Source organism: Dipodomys ordii, unplaced genomic scaffold, assembly GCF_000151885.1.
Source record: "Dipodomys ordii isolate 6190 unplaced genomic scaffold, Dord_2.0 Scaffold144, whole genome shotgun sequence".
Lineage (NCBI taxonomy): Eukaryota > Metazoa > Chordata > Mammalia > Rodentia > Heteromyidae > Dipodomys > Dipodomys ordii.
The window spans coordinates 4,403,419-4,418,138 of NW_012267360.1; positions in this window are offsets into that span (position 1 = coordinate 4,403,419).

A 14,720-nucleotide genomic window follows, 5' to 3' on the forward strand; every position below is an offset into this window, starting at 1 on the left:
TTTGCTGTCTTGGCTGTTGATGAATCTTGTAATTTTATGCTGTGATTTTCACATGAGGATTCAGAAATTATTGGAGACAAATCCCAACTCTGAATGGATTAATCAATAGGTGGTTTCCTTTGGTTCAGGGTTGGTTCCTGGATCAATTGTTGGAGCTTACTCTCAGCCTTTGGCTGGTTCAGAGATATTTTGCTAGGTCTAGGTTCTGTTGGGGGAGAGGCCAACCAACAGCTGCTAGTCCGACCCATGTAGGGCTCTCTCTTGTTAGATTCTGGTGGGCAGACACACTCCACTCTCTGCTAAGGCATGTGCACAGTTCCTGACTTCAATCAGTGATAGACAGATTAGGCAACTCCAGGTCATGCCTAAGACGCAAGTGTGTCTCATTCAGCCTCCTGCTGGAGCCCACAGGCAGTTCCTGACTTTAGCCAAGGACCGGCAGCCAAGACTGTTTGTGTTCCCTCCCAAGAGCACTCTTGGCCAAACCAGGTGGGCTAGATGTATTCCACCAGTTGCTGGAGCCCACGTTCAATTACCTATTTTAGCAAGACACTGGTGGCTTGATCTGCCCGATCCCCAGCCTGGGATGTACTGGTAAAGCTGCTTCCACTGCCAGCTATTGAGGCCCACAGGTACAGTTCTGGACTTCAGCCAGTGACTGGCCATGTTTGAGCTCCCTTCCAGGGGTACTCTTGGTCAAGCCTGACAGTCTGATGTGCTCCACTAGGTGCTGGGGTGCTAGCATCATTCTCAACTTCAGTGGGAACAGTAGCCCAGCAGGTAGCAAAAGGGGTTCAGGTGAAGCTCAGGCAATTACCAGCAGCACTGTTCTCCCTGTGGTGGGGGTGAGAAGGGTGGGGCACCCTTGTAGGGTACCCTCTTATCCCAGAACTGGTTGGGGTCTGTCCAGTAGTGGCAGATCACTGTTTCTGTAATTCACTGGTCACCGCCACTCTGTTGTGTGTTCCATTAAGATGATTGTGAGGTGAGCCAGGTAGTGTTGGAGGATTTGTGTCTGAGTTTCATAGTTTCTGTCTCTGTTTACCCTGTCTGGTCTGGCTCCCTGGGCAATTTCTGTACTGGTGCTCACTGAGGTTCTGAGGTCCCTGGTGGCCGCAGGCCCACCATCTGTAAACTTTTGAAAATGTTGTGCAGTCATTTTCCAAACAACTTGTTATGAGCTTAAAACATACTGCCTTAGGTATAGGAATTTATAATAAATTATTTCTTTCATTTAAAAATCAAAAGTTGAAATCAACATAGCATAGTAGTAATATAAATAATGGAGAAATACAATTATTATGAAGATAAAATTTTAACAAATCACTTAGTTATTGAGAGTTTTATACTTTTTCTACTCAATCAGTTTTAGTTCCAGTCATCATATGTAACTACTCATTTCATTGTATAGATATTAAGTTCTTTACTTGTGAATCATAACCCTTTTTATTGCCAAGATGATGTACAGATGAGTTAGAGTTACCTAGTTAAGGTAATAAGTACATTTCTTGTGAAATTTGTAACCCCTTCCCTCACTTTTCTCCTACTTTTCCTCCCCCAATCCCTCTAGAATTTACTTAACCAAAGAAGTGAAAGACCTCTATGATGAAAATTTTAAAAATAATTGAAAAAGCAAATTAAAGAAGGACTAAGGAAGTGGGAAAAAAAACTCCCAAGTTCCTGGATTGGGATGATTACCTTCGTGAAAATGTCAATAATGCCAAAGGCTATCTACAAATTTAAAGTAATACCTATCAATATCCCAAATTTATTCTTTAATGAAATAGGAGAAGCAATCCAAAAATTCATATGGAACAATAAAAGACCACGAATAGCAAAAACAATCCTTAGCACATTAGAACGGTTCTAGAGAACTATCAATACCAAACTTCAAACTCTAGTACAAAGCCATAGTAACCAAAACAGCTTGGTACTGGCACAAGAACAGACCTGAGGACCAATGGAATAAACTGAAGACCCAGAAATGAACCCACAGACCAATAGCCACATAATCTTCGATAAGGGAGCCAAAAAATAGGATGCAAGAAAGACATCCTCTTCAGTAGATGCTGCCTGAAAAATTCATTAAACACCTGTAGAAAACTAAAGTTAGATCCTTATATATCACCCTGCATTAGAATAAAATCCAAATGGATCAAAGACCTTGGAGTCAAAGCAGACACTCTGAAAACATTACATGGCGGAATGGGAGAAACTCTAGGTCTAACTGGCACAGGCTGAAATTTTCTTAAAGACCCAGAAACACAAGAAATCAAAGAAAGGATGGACAAATGGGATTGCATTAAATTGAAGAGCTTTTGCATGGCAAAGAACATAACTAGCAAGAACATAGCCCTTTCAATCAAATCAGCTGTAGCACTTTGTATTACATAAGGCAATTCAGAATTTTCATTTATTAATTTATTGTGTGTGTGTGTGTGTGTGTGTGTGTATGTGTGTGTGTCCTGATGTTAGAGCTTTGTTCTCAAGGCATGGAGTTCTTTATTGCTTTTTTTCACTCAGAGTTCGTACTCTACCAGTGAGTCACAACTATAGCTCTGGCTTTTTAATGCTTAATTGGAGAAACCACACATATTTGGCTGCCTACTCTGGTTTTGTGTCTTGATTCTTATATCTTAGCCTCATAGGTAGTAAGATTATAGAGGTGATACATTTATCTTCATATTCATGATTTATATATATAGTACTTCTCAAAATGCCGAAGAATAAGATACAATACTGTGCATATGTGTTAGTGTGTTATTTCTCTTTCTCAAACAAAAAGGAATATGAGAGAAAGTTATAGATGTTCAGGAAACACACACACACACACACACACAAGAACTTAGCCCTATAAAAATGATCTCATTATCTTCCTTCTCATTTTTCCCTAGCATCTTCATCTTCTATCAAACTGTAGTATTAGTATGGATTCTTCAAACCTAAAAGTAATCAGTACATCAAGGCAGGTATGATGTTCCAGGAGAAAATTGTTTTTGTGCTTCTTAAAAGAAAGGCAATGAGTATTTTGGAAAATAAAACTCCAGCTTTGAAACAAATGCAAAGGTAAAGTTAACTTTAAAACAACGATCAACTTGAATTTTTTTCATAGACATTATATATGACCCTATCAAAGGAAAAATATGTCAGCACCCTATGAAGAGGGTAAAAAAGTATACTAATCCAAAGCAAAATGTAAATGTTTACTGCATTTAAGTCACAAGCCAATGTTGCAGCTTATTTCTGAGTATCACTATTTTCTTTTTATGCATATTCAATACATGATAATATTAGTGGTGATGAAAGCTTAATATTAAAATTAAGATACCTTCTTACACGTTATTACTATTATTAACCCTATAAAGCTGTTGATATAAGATAATGTACCATTAATGGTTCATGAGAAAAGAATTACTACACTTATTGGGACTCTCTCAACATTAAATGACTTTTATGATAAAGATTATTTGCAAGCCAGCTACAGGTGGCTAATGCCTGTAATCCTAGATACTCAGGAGGCTGAGTGTTCAAAGCCAGCCTGGGCAGGAAAGTCCAGGAAATTCTTATCTCCAATAAACCACCAGAAAACCAGAAGTGGCACTGTAGCTCAAGTGTAAAGTGCTCACCTTGAGCTGAAGAGCGCAAAGACAGTGCCCAAGCCCAGAGTTCAAGCCCCACGACTGACAAAAAAAAGAAAAGATTATTTGCAGAAACTATCTAATGGTATGGAGACAGTCATGATTGAAGTTATATTTGTGGTTAAGGCTTTACCCCAAATTAGAATTCACCTAGAGTGAAGTATGAATTTGGAGTGTTCAGAAATGGGGAAGTGGTTCACTGAGTATTGTAAGGTAAAGAATGTCATTTATCATGGAAATTTTTAAGGTGAAATGTGTTTGTGGAGCAGTGGAAAAATACACTGAAAAAAATTTTCAACAACAAATATGTTTGTCCATAACAAAACAATAAGATAGCTAACAATGGTTACCTAAAGCTATGTGGTTTTACTGAATTTAAAATCATTTGTAATAGTGTGAGCCAAGTAGATATATAATACACATATGCTACATTGGGACAGAAGAGGTATCAGAAACACTTATCATTCATCCTAAATTCAATGAGACACTCAAAACACTTAGTAATCAAGACAAATCATATTCTAATCCAATATTTTAAATGAAAATTAATGTAAAAACCCATCACTAATTATAGATCAAAAAGTTAATTAAAATAGAATCACTACATGCTTTCTTATACATTCTAAAATGTAACACTTGTCTAATCAATTATCTTGACAACCAATGGTCAAGTTCTCTTCCTAAACATTTTCAAAACTTCAGAACACAAAAGCAGGATTTCAAGTTTGACACTTTTTCTCACTTGCCTTAGCAGATTCACATTCACAGCATTGAGTACCAAGGAGGCCTGCTCAATTCAGAGTTGACTGATTGATGGCTCCAGTTCTGAGGCATCCTCATAGAAACATGATATTTATCTTTAATAGTATTGTTATAACTTCATTACAGACAAGACCAAAAATACTAACAATTTTTTCCATTATATGATGGATGTGCACATAATTGTAATTCCGTGCATATTCTTACAATCATAAGAGGAAACCGATGCCCAATGAAGGTGGAAAATATATTCAGGATGGATAAATGAAGAGACAGAGAACTATTGTATGACAGTTCTCAAACTGTTAAAATGAGATGCTTTCAAATGGAAATAGGATAACAATTTTAGATTGTTGTAACCCATTGTAATAATTCAGACTACTAGTTTATTTAGCATACCAAAAAATACATGACTGCTAAAGATAACTATGAATAATGACTCAGTAAGAAATTTTTAAAAACTGAGAAAAATGCATACATTTCCAGACACATATAAGCTACCAACACTGAGCCATGTACACATAGATTGATTGTGTTAATAACAAATAAAGAAAATAAATTTGTAATAAAAATTCCCAAGAGATAAAATCTCAGGATTTGATGCATTTATCCATCAATTCTCCTAAACTTTTAAGGAAAAACCAACACTATTTTTTTTCTAATTATTGAAAGAGGCAAAAATCTTACAACATCATTTTTATGAGGCTAGCCTTATCCGAATTCTAAACCAGACAGGACACACCACAACAATGAAACTCTAAAACAGTATTTCTCGTGAAGGAGTATAAATGCAAAAGTTCTCAATAAAATACTGAATACTAGCCTGGGTTGTGTGGTACACACCTGTAAATCCAGCATTCAGGAGGTTGAGAAAAGTAGATTGGATATTTGAATATAGCCCATAATATATGGTAAGACCTTATCTTAAAAATATAAATAGATACATAAACAGATAATTAAGCAAATAAAACAATTCAACCAATCCATGACAAAAAGAGTGTATGCAATACTAAAATATATTTTATTGCAGATATGCAAAAATAGGTGAACATATGCAAGCAACAAATATTTCACATAATTGGAATGAGGACAAAATTATGACTACCTCAGAGAACACATACAATAAAATTCTTCATCCCATTATGATAAAAATTGAATCAATTTGGTGCAGAAGGCACATAATTCAACACTGAAAGAGCTATATATTACAAATTGGCAACCAGCACCTTACCAAATGAAAAGAAAGTTGGAAATATTTGGTCTAACATCTGAGCAAGACAAAGATAGACAATTTTAATATTTTTTGTTAATTTTAATAAAATATTATTTCTCTGAGTCATTAATCTCAATCTTGCTTAATACTTCAGAAATATCATTCTACATTTGTATCAAACATTGAGTATCTTAATATATTTATTTATTTTTCTTATCAGCTTTCTTTCTAAAATGGTCCTCTGTAGAATGACTTGGTCATGAGTTTATTTTCAACTGTGATGCTGCCATGGATTTACTATTTTATTGTATTTTAAAAGTGATGTTATAGAGAGGTTACAGTTAAAGGAATAAGGTAATGAGTACATTTCTTTTTGAACATTACTACCCTCTCCCTCATTTTTTTCCTGCCTTCCCACCCGACTCCCCACCTCTCCAATTTCCAACACTGTGTCTAGTAAGTATCACGGTTGCATGGGTTCACTGTTTGTCCCACCATTTCTGTGACTCTCCTTTCCTTCCCCAAATCAGATAAACATATATACAAGACAAAACTTACCAAAATGAGAAATGGTGACCACAGGGAATAAACCAGTGGAAAAAAATACAAAAAAAATATAACTTCAAACAGTAAACTTAAAAAAAGGAAAAATTAAACAGCAAGAAAAAGCCTCATTTTGAGTTGTATCATTTTTTGTGGTCATATGAGCATAGTTATTGGGCTATTGTGCACCTTTGCTAAGACTATCCTAGGCATATACTAATTTTTACAAATGAGTATAACCAAAGAGCCCGTGTTCCTTTGGGTATAGCTTACTTCACTTAATATGATTTCCCCCAATCTATTCCATATGAATGGGGTGATCATTCTTTCTGATGGAAACATAGAATTTCATTGTGTTTATAAACCACCTTTTTTTTTTTGATACATTCACCTACTGAGAGGCATCTCATTTACCATAACTTAGCTATGGTAAAAAATGCTGCAATGGATTAGTTGTGCTGGTAGCTTTAGTGTGGCCTTGTTTGTGATCATTTGGGTAAATGCCTAGGAAGGGGATTCCTGGGTTATAGGGGAGCTTTATGTTTAGTCTTGAGGGACCTCCAAACTTCTTTCCAGAGTGGTTGAAGCAGTTAACATTCCCACCAACTGTAGTAGTGCTCCCTTTGGGCCACATCCGCACCATTACCTACTATTGTTTGTTTTGTTGATAATGGCCATTCTAACTGGGATGATGTGGAATCTTAATATTATTTTGATATGTGTATCTTTTATGGTCAGAGATATTGAACATTTCTTCATATGTCTATTGACCATTCTTATTTCCTCTCCAGAGGACTCTCTTTTTTTTATTGTAAAGATACTACACAGAGGGTTACAGTTACATGAGTAAGGTAATGAGTACACTTCCTATTGAGCATTGTTACCCCCTCCATTGTTTTCCCCCTACCATCGCTTCTTCCCTCCCTACCTTCTCCGAGGTTCTTTTTTTTTTTTGATTGTGATTAAGTGATTACATAATTTCACAGTATTGTGGAATAATGATGCTCATTTAAAGTCACAAGTTCATTCTAACTTTCCTGGAGCAAATTGTTTATCACAGTCTATAACATATAATGGTGCACACATGTTATACACCATACATGTGAACAGCAGCATGGGGATATTTACTAGTGGTTCGACCAGATGAGTAGGAGTTCTTTGTTTCTTAAGTCCTGTTAGTTTTGTCATATCACCTAACATTTTGTATTTAGCATCCACTTGTCAGGGAGACCATGTACCGTTTGTCTCTTTGCTCTTGGCTTACCTCGCTCAACATGATTCCTTTTAGCTCCATCCATTTCCCTGCAAATGCCATTATTCTGTCATTTCTAATGGCTGCATAATATTCCATTGTGTATAGATACCACAATTTTTGGATCCATTTATCTGTGGTGGGACATCTGGGTTGTTTCCATATCCTAGCTATTATGAACAGTGCTGCAATAAACATGAAGGTGCACGTGGAGGACTCTCTTTTTAATTCTTCATCCACTTATTAATGGGGTTGTTGTATCTTTAAGAATTTATTGTTAGAGGGTTTATTTTTTTGAGTACTAAGTATATTTCGTATGAGGCTCTTTTCTGTTGTGTAGTTAATGAAGATCTTCTCCAATATGGGTTTTCTATTTATCTTTCTATTTCTATCTTCTATTTATCTTTTCTATTTATCATGTCCTTTACCATGAAGAAACTCTGCAATTTAAGGTAATCCCATTTATCCAGGCTTTTTTTTAGGTTTGTTGAGTTTCTGGATCTTTATTTAAGAAGTTTCAGCCTTATAAATATGTTAGAAACACTCATATGAAAGAAAACATATTTGAATACTTATCTTTCATTTCACCTAACATCAAATTATCTGACCTTTCTGCTTGTCTCAAACATATACTAGTTATTGCAAATAAGGGAAACCATGGGACCTACATTTCTTTGGGCCTGGCTTACTTCATTTAATATAATTTTTTCCAATATGTCCCTCCCCAACGAAATAACCCCTGCTTTCAGTGTATTTGATGTTGGTATAATTTATGGAGGGGAAGGGGGAAAAAAAGTTTAAATAAGCATACAGGTGGACCCATTGCAACAATGAGATGTACAAGTCGTTATGTCGAAAAACAAACTTTACAACTTTGGTGGGGGAGGGGAGTAGGGGGTGGGAGATGGGAATGGATGGGATGAGGAGGCAACAATGCTTGATAAGAAATGTACTCATTATCTTGCCCATGTAATTGTTACCCCTCTATACGGTATTTTCACAATAAAAATAAAAAAAATAAAAAAGAAGTTTCAGCCTGTGCCAAGGAGCCCTAGTATTTCCCCTATCTATTCAGATGTGAAAAACCTCTATGATTAAATATTTAAAAACTTATAAAAGGAAATTAAAGTATATTTAAGGAAGAGGTAAAACCTCACATACTCCTGAATTGGGATGATTAATGTCATGAAAATGGCAATATTGCCAAAAGCCATACACAAATTCAATACCCATCAATATCCTAATGACATTATTTAATGAAATAGAAAAAGCAATCCAAAAATTCATATGGAATCATAGAAGACCCCAAATAGCAAAACAATCCTTAGCAGGAAGAACAGTGATGGAAGAATATCAACATTAAACTTCAAACTCTGTTATAAAGGTTAGTTATATGAACAGCTTGGTACTGGCACATGAACAGGCCTGAGGACCAATGGAGTAGACCGGAAGACCCAAAAATGGTCCCACAAACCTATGGCCAACTAATCTTTGATAAGGGAGACAAAAACATCAGATGGAAGAAAGACAGCCTCTTCAACAAATAGTGTTGGGAGAATTGGCTAAACACATGTAGAAAACTGCAGTTAGATAAAACATTTGAGCCTTAACCCCTGTTTTCACTGTATTTGATATTGGTATATTTTGTGGAGGGGAAGGGAAAAAACAAATTGTTTAAATAGGAACACAGGTGGACCCATTGCAACAATGAGATGTGCAAGATTTTATGTCGAAGAACAAACTTTACAACTTTGGCCGGGGGGACGGAGTTGGGGGGGAGGGGAGAGGGGTGAGGGAGAAGGGGAGAGGGGAAGGGATGGGAAGGGGAAACAAAGGAGGAGGCAACAATGCTTGATAAGAAATAGATTCATGGGCTAGGAAGGTGGCTCAGTGGTAAAGCGCTTGTCTTGCATGCCTGAGGCCCTGGGTTCGATTCCCAGCACCACATAAGCAAAAAGAAAAAAGCCGGAAGTGGCGCTGTGGCTCAAGTGGTAGAGCACTAGCCTTGAGCTGAAGAGCTGAGGGACAGCACCCAGGCCCAGAGTTCAGGCCCCATGACCGGACCCCCCCCCCAAAAAAAAGAAAGAAATAGATTCATTACCTTGCCCATGTAATTGTAATACTCTGTACGGTATTTTCACACACACACACAAAAAACTGCAGTTAGATCATTATATATTGTTCTGCACTAGAAGCATTTCCTATGGACTTATATAAGGCAGAAAACATGATTTTCTTCTCCTAGCAACCTTATAGGGCCCTTATCCAGAAATTATTCTGTACATTATACTAGCCTGAAAAATAAGCCCTTGATCAGTTATTTCTTAACAGAAATTCAAGACTACCTGATGCAATAGTCTATAGAATTGCCTATTCTCTAGCCAGTACATGTCTTCCCAACTTGGATCTTTAATCATTGTCACCAGCACATGTTTTGAGCAACTGGATCTCTGGATAGTTTCCCTATCACCTCCAGGTTAATTAATGCTACAGTATGTGTATGTCATTATGATGTAACCATTCATAATCACAGAGGTGTCCTCAGAACACCCATTGTCATATGCATACATAATTAGGAATATTTATCACCTTTGAGTATGCTGAGTTCATTATGTTTGTTCATTGGGAAACTTTATGTTAACTAATATTAATAAATTTGAATTCCAATATCTCTCAGTAGATTGAGATGCTAATATCACCTGTACTTTGTACTTTTGATATTTAACTCAACAACTTCTGGTTAAATATAAAGTGATTATCACTTAGGTTAGTTAACCTGTCAACTCAGGAAAGTACGATTTTGTGTGTGTTTAAGTATCTGGGTGTCTGTGTGCAAAGAATATTTACTATCTATCTTCTTAGCAATCTCAGGTTAATGATTCAGTAATGATAACTATTCTTAATTAAATCCACAGAATGTATTCATCTCATAACCATAAGTCTGGACCCTTTCACCAAATTGCCTGATTTCTCTTACTTCCACAGGCCCCAGCAATTCAAATCATTAGAAAGTTGTATTAATTTTTCTGTATCTTAACAAAACTCTAAATCTCTGAAAATTTTATTCTCTATGAACAGTATCTTCTGGTTCAATCTGTAATATACAACTAAGTATATCACACATGTCTCTGAGGGCTTCAGTGATAATCAATGTCCTTTTAAGTTTATTCCCAATTTTATAAAAACATTTTGGCATCTGTTTAAATTTCTTATCCTTAAATATACTTTATTGGTTGTTTTTGTGGCTTTCATACTCTTAATTATTTTGGATAGAATTTGCGTACTCAAAAGTTAATATGTTATGTCTGTTAATTTTACTTTTCCCCCTCATTTCTTAATGTATCCCATATATTTTAGCGATCTCTTCCACCTCCCAGAGTATTTTTCTGTGCTGTTTCTTATTTTCTTAAGAACTAAATTACTTCTCTTGAGAATTCCTGAAATCAAGTCATGTAAGATTTAACAGAATCTTTTATTACTTCCTTAGAGGCAGTGGAAACCTTGACTTTTCTCTGCAGTCTCTAACCTTTGTCCTGTCTTCTCACTCTGTCTCAGGTTTCTCTTCTGTGAGTCAGAATTGACACTAATGCCATAACTATGCCATAGGGACACTGCAAGGATAAATGAAGTAATAATTGTAAGTAGTTCCTTGCAAACAATAACATTTACATAAATATTAAATTTCATTATTATGATTACTGTTATTACCATAGATATTTTTGCCTGCATGTTATGAGAATATCTTATATAAAGTATTTGTATTTTAGCTATACTATTTTTCTGTTTTCCCTAAATGGTCTTCTATGGGACTATATAAGGATTAGGTATTATATTCTACTTACTTTATTTATTATTTTCATTTTCCAAGTGGCCATGTCTACAATATTTTGGTCAGTTGTGGTGGGTGAATATGTGTGTGTGTGTGTTTGTGTGTGTGTGTGTGTGTGTGTATAAGTACTGAAGCATGAACTAAGGGCCTGGGAACTGTCCGTTAGCTTTTTTCACTCAAGGATGGAAATTTACCACTTGAGCCATGCATCCATTTCCAGCTTTTTGGTGATTAATTGAAGATAAGAGTTTCACAGTCTCTCCTGCTTTGGCTGGATTCAAACCATAATCCTCAGATCTCAGCCTCCTGAGTACCTAGGATTATAGTCATAAGCGATTACTTCTGGATTATTTTTCTCTCATTTTTATTTTCAATATTTTCATGGTGCTAAGAATCAAACCCACCGCTTTGGGGATGTTAGGCAAGCCATATATCACTGAAGCACATCCCCATTTTTATACACCATTTACATCTTAATATGTACTTTGCTTTGAAAAAAATCTTATGTTTATAGATAGGCTTTCTCCTTATCCCCTAGCACAATCTATACTTAGGATTTTCATATCTTTACACTTTAGAGCAAAATTTATGCAACTAGTTCTGGTCAGCAAGTTGATGTGAGTTATGTTGAGATTTAAGCATGTACCAGTCACTCAAGTTCAGTAGTATCTTTTTTTTTTTTGGGTCCAGTCGTGGGGCCTGAACTCTGGGCCTGGGTGCTGTCCCTCAGCTCTTCAGCTCAAGGCTAGCGCTCTACCACTTGAGCCACAGGGCCATTTTTTTTTCTTTTTGCTTATGTGGTGCTGGGAATCGAACCCAGGGCCTCAGGCATGCAAGGCAAGCGCTCTACCACTGAGCCACCTTCCCAGACCAGTAGTATCTTTTTTTATTTTGTAACATTTTCTGTTTACATGTTGTTAAGATACTAGGCAGCTACTCAGACAATCAGCATACAGACAAGTACAGCTTTGGAGAGTCACCAGTACTGCATCAGACTTTAAGTGAATGAAAACCAGCTTTTTGTTTTACTAAGTCACAAAGATTTGGGAATTCGGTTGTAACTAATATAGTGAAAAAGCCATAATAATATGAAATAGTGAAAAATGCAAAACTAAACAAGTTAAAACTTAAGAAGACATATTTGAGTTCTTTCTTTGTTTATTTTAGTTGTAAAGATGTACAGAGGGATTACAGTTACATAAGTCAAGTAATGAGTACTTTTCTTTTTCAACAGTGTCACCTCTTCCCTGGTTTTCTCTGTTTTTCCCACCTGCCCACCCCCCACGTTCTATAGTTTATTGTCAACATAGTGTCTAATGATATTTGAATCATTGAGAGGAACAGAATGGTGTATCACCTAGGAGGATGCAGCAAAAGCGCTAATGTTTGGACATTAGTTTGGACATTGGATGCCTGGCAGCATCCACAGGGGGTTCTACAGAATTTGTACTGGTCAAAGATGAAAAAAGGCCTATCCTTCATGAGAGTACCTGCTTCCTTGAATCTTACCTGGCCAAGTCTACCAGAATAGAAAAAAAAAAAGTGAACCTTAGCTTTGAAAGGCAATCTTAGAAGAGATGGACAGATTTCCTGTTTTTACTCTGATGTACCTATGTCCTCAAGTATGCCAGGACTTGGAAGATTAAAGTCTGCTGAGGACTGCTACTCTTCCAAAAAAAAAAACTGCAAAACTAGCCAGAAACCAATTTTACTGTCATTCTTGCACAATAACTAATAAAAGAGTCTATAAGCTGACTATTCATCAAAGCTATGAGGAAATACATCAGTTTACCGCTAGCTTGGTTAGCAATGCACAGAATCATTCCATTAACATGAGGAAAGGTTTTATACATAGATCTAAAGATGCCTGAAAATAATTAGTCATTCTGAGGTTCAGTTTTAAGAAAAGAATCAATGAAATATCTTGAAGGGAAAGAATGATGTTGACTAAACTCATTACTAATATATTTGAGATAGACTTTGATTTTATGGATAAAATATCTAGTTGTAAGTTTTAGTACACTGGATAAACAGAAACAAGTCATTCAATTTCCCCAAATATGATAGTCTTGTAGAATTGCTTGTAAAATTACATGCAATGAATAGAATTTTAAAATATATTTTATAAATAAGTAACTAAAAATAAAAACATGTTTTATGACAAGAAGAAATATACCTCTAAAATAAGAGACTTTTCAAATGTTGTATAAATACTCAACTCAGCTAACCTGAAATTCAATACCAATACATTTTAAAAGATAATTTTATTATAAATACGTTGTAATGTGCATTATGAGTAAGTTGTTTTTCAGTATTGTGATCAGGTGTAGTGTAGAGGCAAATGTTTGATTTTTATAATGACGCCTTAGAGCTTTTTTCATTTTTACACTCTATGTAGAACTAAAAGAAATATTATCTTACTGTAAATGAAAGACTATAAGAAATATATTCAGGTGGAGCTCTTAAGATTATTGTTTATTCAAGACCTTGAAATAGAGAGAGCACACACTTCAGTGCTTTTTCTCACTTTTTTACAGAAAATGACCCAGGAACAAAAATCTCTCACTGAAATTTCTTATCAAAGGGAGGAACATGTTGGAGCTATAAATGATTCCACATTTTCATATGAATTATTGAAACTATAAATAATGAATTGTGTTTTAAAGAACAGCAGCAAAATCTTAAAGGACTTGGAGCAAAGAACTGAATGCTAGCAAGAAATTTTTACTGCTGGTTTAGTCTTTTGTCTTAATTTTCACATAATCCTTATCTGCCCTGTTGTAAATTTTCCTTAAAACACCCAATCTACTAAAATTGAAAAATACTTCTTTTTGGGTTTTTTGTAGGTCATCACTTGAATTCTGGGTCTGGGTGCTGTCCCTGAGCTCTTCAGCTCAAGGCAAGTGCTCTACCACTTGAGCCACAGCGCCACATTTGGTGGTTAATTGGAGATAAGAGTTTCAGGGGGGTTCCAGGAAGATGGCGGAGGAGAAGCTGGAATCTGAACAAGCTCTCACATAGAAAGCAGTTTTAGAGTTCCAGTGAACAGTCCTAAGCCAGAGAGAGAATCACACCAAGTGTGCCATCACAGGACAGAGAGTTAGACAAGAGAGGGAAGCCAAGGCAAAGAGACACATCTAAGCGCTTGCCAGCAGCCACCATGGCGGCAGCAGATGTTGTGGCGGTGACTGCAGGGCACCATAACTGAGCCACAGAGAGTCTGGGACGAAGGAGCCAGACGTGGCGGGCAAGCTGATGCTACACAACACCAGCAAGAACCGACAAGGAGCGGACATCTTCATTCTGCAGTTTGCAGACTAGAGACGACCCAGGAACCAAGACTCAGGGTGAGTAGAAGACCGATGTCCTCACTCCTTCTCAGGGAGCAGAGGAGGGAAGGCCACCCCTCCCCCCCCAGCACCGGTGATCTCCATCTTAGATACCCTTGTATACCGACAAAGCTCGGAGGAGCTGCTAGCTCCAACT